At 43.8% G+C, this 8,234-nt stretch overlaps 1 pseudogene; it reads right to left on the reverse strand.

The window, feature by feature from the left end:
- Nucleotides 1–6,046: 6,046 nt before the first annotated feature.
- Nucleotides 6,047–7,770, reverse strand: LOC110258373 (annotated as a pseudogene).
- Between the last annotated feature and the right edge of the window lie 464 nt (nucleotides 7,771–8,234).

Consider the following 8,234-nt stretch of genomic DNA (forward strand, 5'->3'; position numbering starts at 1 on the left):
CTGGTTCTGTAATAGGATTAATGGAGTGGATGTAAAAATATCACTGGATTAGAGGAATCAGGGGGCCAGTGAGTGAACCCTTCTGTAAAAAGTCATCATATTTACTGAAGTCACTCACATCACAACTGTAACAAAGGTGGAGAACATGAACTAGAACCAGAAGAATGTGGACAGGTGCATACCTGGAAAGTATGAGCTCTAAGAGGACTGTTTTTCTAAAAATGGAAATGTCATGTGTGGGAAGGAAGTAATTTGAGGGAGAAAAATGGTGGGGCAAGACCATCTGCAACATTCTCATAGAAAACAGCACAATAAGAAAGCTTAAAAAAACCGCAAAGAGCAGGTTTACTTAGTGGAGAGATCTGCCCAGGATATTTAAGAGGCAAGAAGAAAATATTCTAGCATGAAGTGACATGGAAAGGACAATGAGTTTACATGAAACAGAGATGAGGATTTTGGGGAAGGCTCAGCAGGAAAACAGAGGCTGCCTGGTTGAGTCAGGAGTATAACCACAGCTGTAATGGCTGGAGGCCCATGTGAAAACTGACACCTAATGGAATTCCTGTTTGGATAATGTAATGGATGATGGTGGAAATAATGAGATGCAATCTCTAAGTGGAACTCAGGTGTGAAAATACTTCCAAGCTGAAACAATTAAAGACAGAGACTGGTTTCAGAATTTAGATAGTATTCTAAATTAGTGCGTATTCATGGAGTCATATAGCTTGTAGTCATTAGATTAAAATCAAAATAGAATGTTAGTGTTCAGGGTGTTAGAAAGTCTCAGTAGACCATACTTCCTCCTTAAAGTATGAGAAAAAGCCAAATGAGCCTTGCAAGGTATTTAAAAAAAATTAAAAATGGATGGAACTAGAGACTCTCATCCTGAGTGAAGTAAGTCAGAAAGACAAATACCATATGCTATCACTTATATCTGGAATATAGTATAAGGCACAAAGGAACCTTTCCACAGAAAAGAAAATCATGGATTTGGAGAATAGACTTGTGGTTGCCAAGAGGGAGGGGGACGGAATGGGGGGGACTGGGAGCTTGGGGTAAATAGATGCAGAATGTTGCCTTCAGGATGAATTAGCAGTGAAATACTGCTGTGTAGCACTGGGAACCCTGTCTAGGCACTTATGATGGAACACGTAATGTGAGAAAAAAGAATGTATACATGTAAGTGTAACTGAGTCACCATGCTGAACAGTAGAAATATATATATATATATATAAATGATAAAACAAATCAATCAGGGAGCTAAGGAAAGGAAATACAAATAAACTTCCAAAGTAACTAAACACTTTTAAGGGAGAAAATACTCTCAGTTGTTTTTTTTTTTTTTTTGGCCACACCCACAGCATATAGAGGTTCCCTGGGTCAGGGATAGAATTCAAGCCACAGCTGCAGTATTACACCCTATTTCCCACAGACCTTCATCGCCCACAAGGAGGTGGAGGCAGGGAAAGACCAGGGAGTTTCCCCAGGTGATGTCTGATCGCAGGACATCGGCACTGGCCAATTGAAGGTGAGGGCTGGGAACCAATGAAAGCCATTCCTGGAAGCTCCTGCACCTTCCCTGCCTGCAGGAGAGCAGTCTGGAAATGGGCAGAGGGAGGAGTTGGGAAGCTGGAGCAACCCCTCCCAGTGAGAAAAGTAAGACCTGCAAGGGGTGTACCTCAGCCACCCCCTGTAGTTTACCTTCCAAAGAGTGGAGTGAGAGGCCAAGCTTTCATCTTTAGTCTAAAAGTTATTTGGTTTTCAGACATACTGAATTTTTTACCTACAGTTACATCCTTGATTTCTACACTTATTGAGTTTATTGCAGGGAAGTAAAAGAATATTGTCTGTGTGAACATGACTTCTTTTTGGTAGTGGGTTGATGATTGTGGCTTCCACAGAACAGTGATGATGATGATGTTGTAAACATTTCATCTATACTAATTACTATTAAAAACTCCATTTCTGGTTTTATTGTAAAAGTTTAACACACAGTCTAAGGATGTTAATTGTGTAAGTTGAGTCTTCTGCATTTTTGTTTTCATCTGCCTCATTGATCTATTAGCTTTTGAAAATGATGTGAGAAAAATTCTAAGTGCAATTGTTGCTGAATTGGTTTGTTTTTTGGTCCTCTCCACTGAAATAAAAGCTATGTGAGCACAGAGGATTTTACCTTTCATTAACCAATGTCTTCAAAGCACCTGGAAGAGGGCCTGACGCAAAGTAAGCCTTCAGTAACTATTGATTAAATTGATGTGGTTCCACATTACATGTTTTGATTCCTGCATTTCACAGTATGTATGTTTCATGATCATTTCATATTTTGATGAGTTAACACATGTCACTTCTCAATATATATTATTAATTCATGGCTTAGAATAATATTCTGTCTGGTATTGAAATTGTAATTCCCACTTGCTATTTGTTCAAAGTGGTGAACATTCAGGGGTGGGACCCGAGAATAGTCTGTCTTGGGTGCAGGCAGTAGGGGAGTGAATTGTTTGTAAAAACTTAATACACCAGTTAAAATTCAGTCTTCTGTCAAATGTCATGATAAGCAGTTGATTATAAACAATGTCAGTGATTAAGCATATCTGCTTGTCAGGGCGCTTGTTTCCCATTGCCCCTGCTGTGAAGCCTGAACTTTCTATACATGCTTATTTTCAAAATTTCTGTATTCTGTTTTCTTTCAGGGAGAAGGATTGGCTCTTTTTTTAATGAATTAAGTACCTTGTTTACTTAAAAATCCTATGTTCATAATAATAGGGGTGGATGAATTATCAAAAGCTTAACAGACCTATTATCTAAAACACATAACAAGATACAGACTATTAACAGCAAGCCAGAAGTGTAACATCCCATTGCAGCCAATAATCTCCATCCAGCAGAAAGAATGGACTTGATCACCATGAACTCATTTTATTGTGATTAATCTTGACGTGGGTAGGATCTTTCTATGTATACTTTTGTGTTGGTTTTGCTCATATCATATTTGTGAAACATCTTAGACTCAAAGAGTTGTAATTCATTAATTTTCATTGGCATATGTGATGATAATTTATCATAATGTAGAAAGATGTATTTGTTGTTTCTGATTTGCATTTTCATTAATAATACTTCTATGAACAGTCTCATATGTGTACTTTCATATAAATTCATGCACAATTCTTTTGCATATATTATCCTGATAATCTTTTGCTACATCCTGATTCAGCTTGAGTAAATTCCTCCAAATACCTTTCCAACTGATTATCTCAATTATACTCCCACCAGTTATTTCTGACAAAGCAGTTTGCTTTACATTATTGTTGTTGCTATTCTCAATCTTTTAATATTTTCTGTGTTAGTGGTCATTTGTTAGAATTGCATGGTAGTTTTAATTTGTATTTTCTTGATGATCAATGTTGTATAAGACACTTAGGTCTGAGATAAATATTAGTTACACCTGGAGATAGTCACGTGCCTTCTATTCTTGAGTTTGAGTACTGGGTTCACCTTGTTAGTGCTTAAGTTGGGTTGGGGTTTTTTGTTACAATTACCTTCAAGATCAGAAGCTTCAACTTCCTCTGGACTTATCTACTGCTGAAGGTAAGGGCTGGTGTGTTGGAGAGTTTTACTCAAGTATCTTCGTCTACCATGACCAAAGTTTTTTTTTTTTTTTTATTTTCTAATAAGACTAAATGTATTCAATACCCTAGTAAAAGTTTTGATTATAAGTCTTTAAAACCTGTCTTCTTCACATTGTAACAATACAGTCCTTGTGCATTCTTAAGTTCAATACTCTGACAGAAGTGAGGATGGAAAGAGTGTCTTAGAATTTCATAAGATGTATGTTTATCTGTCAATATCTATTAGTGTTCTTTTCTGCCTTGGATAGGTTTCTTGTTTGCTTTGCATTTTCCCCTTTCTTTCTGTGTTTGTGATTCTTCCCAATGGCCCATAGCTGTGGTTCATCAGTTTTTTTATTGCTTTCTATATTCTGTTGTGAGTATACCACAATTTATTCATTTACTCTAATGTTGATGAACAGTTGGGTTGTGTCCAATTTCTGGCCATTGTAAATGATGATGTTAAGAATATTCCTGGAGTTCCCGTCGTGGCGCAGTGGTTAACGAATCCGACTAGGAACCATGAGGTTGCGGGTTCGGTCCCTGCCCTTGCTCAGTGGGTTAACGATCCGGCGTTGCCGTGAGCTGTGGTGTAGGTTGCAGACGCGGCTTGGATCCCGCGTTGCTGTGGCTCTGGCGTAGGCCGGTGGCTACAGCTCCGATTCAACCCCTAGCCTGGGAACCTCCATATGCCACGGGAGCGGCCCAAGAAATAGCAACAACAACAACAACAACAACAACAAAACAACAACAAAAAAGACAAAAGAAAAAAAAAAGAATATTCCTATGTATGTTTTCTGAGATGCACACTCCTTTTTCTAAGGCTTGCAGCTGGAAGTAGAATTGCTAAGTTGCAGGCTATGCATATATTGAACTTTAAAGATACTGCCAATGTGGTGTTCACAATTTTTGTCTGATTGGTGTGACATCCAGCAGAGTATGAAAGTCATCATAGATCCACAACCTCACCAACACTGATAATCGGCAGGCTTTCATGTTAGCCAATCATTCTCTGATACAGTGGTGTCATAGTGTGGGTTTGATCTGCTTTTGCCTTGTTATTAAAGAGCTTGAGTATGTTTTAATGCACTTATTGGCCATTTGGAGTTCAGCTTTTGCAAACTTTGTTCATTTGCCTTGTTATTTTATGTACTAAGTTCTTTATATGTTCTGTATAGTCAGCATTCTTCAGCTTATTTTTTATAGCTTTTAAAAAATTCTAATTTTAATGTATATACAATGTATGTCAGTGTTGCCTTTGACATTATGTTTTGTCTTAGAAATCAGTCTCTTAAAGTCATGAAGAAAATCTCTTATATTATTTTTTAAAGATTTTATGTATTTGACTTTCACATTTAGGACTTTAATCTACCTGGCATTGATTCTCTCATAATCATATGAAGTACGGGTCCAATTTGATTTCTTTTTCTTTGTATGAATAGTCAGATTTCCTAGCACCAAGTATTACAAGTTCTGTGATTTTCCCACTGTCTGTTAGGCCACAGTGTCCATATCAAGCTTCTATGTATGTGTGAGTTTAATTCTCAAGCCTGTTCCTCTGTTCTGTTTGCCACATTGTCAGTACTTGCAGAAACATCATAATTTTTTTTTAAGAGTCACAAATGGCCAATTTACAGAATCTCTATGGCCTTTAAAGCCAAACCATTTCCAAAAGGATAAGACAGGTAGGGCAGAAACAGAGAGCCATGCACACCACAGGCCTGCCTAGACCTCAAGAGTCATAGGAAGTGGCCAAGTTGACATTTCATTTGTGCCATCTCTTCCTTTTTCAAACTCTCACGTAGCCCTGAGCTAGACTGATCTAGGACACAGATGGCAGTGTTGCTGCTGGGAGAGACATGAGGAGGGGCAGGTGCACAGAAGGACTAGTGGAACTGGGCTGAAGAGCCCAGAGGATGCGCAGGGCTGGGGATGTGGGCTAGGAGGGTATAGACCAGCGGACAGGGCTTCAAGAACAGGGCTGAGGGGAGGCACCTGGAGACTGGAGTCCTGGGCCTGAAGAGGCAGAAGGACGAGTGGGATGGGGCCAAGGGACACACAGGGCTGAGGGAAAGGTGCGCACAGTGCTGAGGTGCCAGTGCTCAGGAGCATGGCCTGAGCAGGCGTGAAGGGCAACTGAGAGTAGGACTGCTGAAGAGTCCTGGGACCCTGGGTTACTGCCATGAACCCTTCCAGGGAGCGGCAGGTGGACAGACAGGAAGGGCTCCTAGAGCTTGTCTTCGAGACACCCCAGTGCCCCTAGTGCTCAGCCACCCCCACAGGACGCCTTCCAGACCACTCCCCCAGCATGCTCATCATTCCAGCCTAAGCCAACCAACTGGACTGTGCGGCCACAGAGGACTCTTCCCCATTCGCATCCGTTGCAGAGAAAAAAAGTTTAGGCTTCAGATTCTAGATGTAGATACACCTTAGCCTTCTCATCTACTAGCTGTAGAAGCCTGGATCTCAGTTTCCTTAGCTATAAAACAAGGATGCCGCCTCCCAGACCTGTCGGGAAGGTGAAGTGACCTCGCCCGAGAAGCACACACAGTCCCCGTACAGAGTCAGCGGTCCGTAATTGGCTTCTTTCCCCTCGCCCCACCTCTCCCCATGCTCCTGGACTTGGGAGGGGGTGGCGGAGGGCCTTGCTGACTCACTAGGACAGGCGGCAAGAGTCAGGGCTCTGGAGCATCCGGGGTGGAACAGGGACACTCCTCCCCCCTGTCAAATCATCCTGGGCCGGGTCCCTGAGGTCTTGATGGGCACAGGGTCCCGCAGGGTCAGGGAAAGCTGGCTCTGTTAGTACCTTTCTCACCACCTTCGGAGAGGAGTGCTGGGCGGCGCTGCCCAGGGCAGGGACAGGGTGCGGGGTCTCCCCGCCGGCTGCCTGGGGCAGGCTGGCCCTGGTGTTCTTGTCAAGAGGAAGAGCTGGCTTTGGGCCTTCAAGTGCTGGGGGCTCATCTGCAGCCTGCACAGGGTCCACCCGGCTCTGGGGCTGGATGGGCGCTGGCTGCCGCTCGATGTAGTTGATCTGCCCCACAATGGTTTGCTGAAGGTGCTGAGGGGGCTTGGTCTGACTCAGCTGCAGGCTGGGCTGCTGAGCCTGAAGGAGGAGCTCCAGGTCCTTCTGCATCTCCTCCAGCTCAAACTTGTCCTGCATAATGTCCACATTCTGGGCACAGGCAGGCCCAGGAGGGCCCTCCTGCTGACCGGGAGCCAGGTGCTGGGATGGAGGCAGGAAAGGGGGTGGCTGCTGCGGGGAAGGGGTGGTGGCAGGGGCGGCGGTGGTAGCTGCTGCTGTGGCTGCTGCTGAAAGTGGCTGAGCTTCAGCTCCGGGTGGTGGCCAAACTGGAGGTGGACAGAGGGTGTGTGTGAGGCAGGGTGCGTGTGGGTGCCCTGCTGAGCATCCTGGGGAGGGACGACGCACACGGGCTGGAGGGCCGGCGGCAGCCCCAGCCGCTGGGACCTGCTCTCCGGCTCAGGGGGAGGGCTCCACGTCCAGCCAGGGCTGCAGCAGCTTGGGAGAATGCGGGTGGCAGGGCAGGTCTTTGTTTTTGGGCAGCAGGGCGGAGCACTGCAGGGACCCCAGCTGCTGGGGCATCTCAGAGGGCGGCCTAAAGCTGTGGGCTGGGTGCAGTCTGGGTGGGGGGACCTGGCCTTTGAGGGAGGGCGACACTGGGGGGCAATGAGAGCAGCAGACCGATGAGGAGCACAGGGCTGGAGACTGGAACTTGTAGGAGGGGTGGCTGGGAGTCTCTTGCGGAGCAACTGGGGACTGATGGCTTTGACAGAAAGATGACGGACCCTGGAAGCCTCCATAAGCGAGAGAATCTGCCTGTGACAGCTGTCTACCGTCTGTAGTTATACAGCCAAGGGAAGCCAGCTGCTTAGTCCAGAAGTTAGGCTCCCACGTGAATCTGATTCTCCAAGGGGAGCCAGGGTCTGTGTTACATTTTGTCTCCAGCAGCAGCTGCATCTGAAACACAATTGACCCGACTGGTGATGGAGAAGGTGGCGTTCCTCTTACCAGCTCTTTGTTGAAGAGGAAGGGGACACTGGTCTTGCTGCAGAGAGCCCAGTTAATGAAATTCTGAGAAACATCATACTTTTTCTGTTCTTCTTCAGTGGCATTTTGACTGTGGTTCAGCCATTGAATCTCCATAAAAATTTTAGAATTAGGAAATAAAAACTATTCATTATATTGATTTTAAAATAAAATGTACATAGTGTACTAACATATATCCAGCCATCCTATTAATGTCTTCTAACTCTAATTATGATTCATTAGTTATTATTAACATAGTTGCATTGGGTGTTTTTATGTATGCAGCCCTATAACCTGTGATTAACAGTTTTTATTTTTTTCAAATGCTATGTCTTTTTTTCTCATGAGATTTTGGGCTTATCTGTTGCAACACCTGGTTTCCTTAGCTAATATAAGATATGATATTTACTGGATCTAGTTAGATTTTGGAGGTCGTGAAGAATATTTGGCTGAAAATTGGCCCTAACTCATGAACTCAGTAATATAGAATAAGAGAAAATTTAGCTGCTGCCCTGGCTGTTGTTCATGCTGTTGTGTAGATGCTTTTGCTGATCCAGTAGATTCAGAGGACAACTGCTATT

The sequence above is a fragment of the Sus scrofa genome, unplaced genomic scaffold (assembly GCF_000003025.6).
Source record: "Sus scrofa isolate TJ Tabasco breed Duroc unplaced genomic scaffold, Sscrofa11.1 Contig1915, whole genome shotgun sequence".
Taxonomy (NCBI): Eukaryota; Metazoa; Chordata; class Mammalia; order Artiodactyla; family Suidae; genus Sus; species Sus scrofa.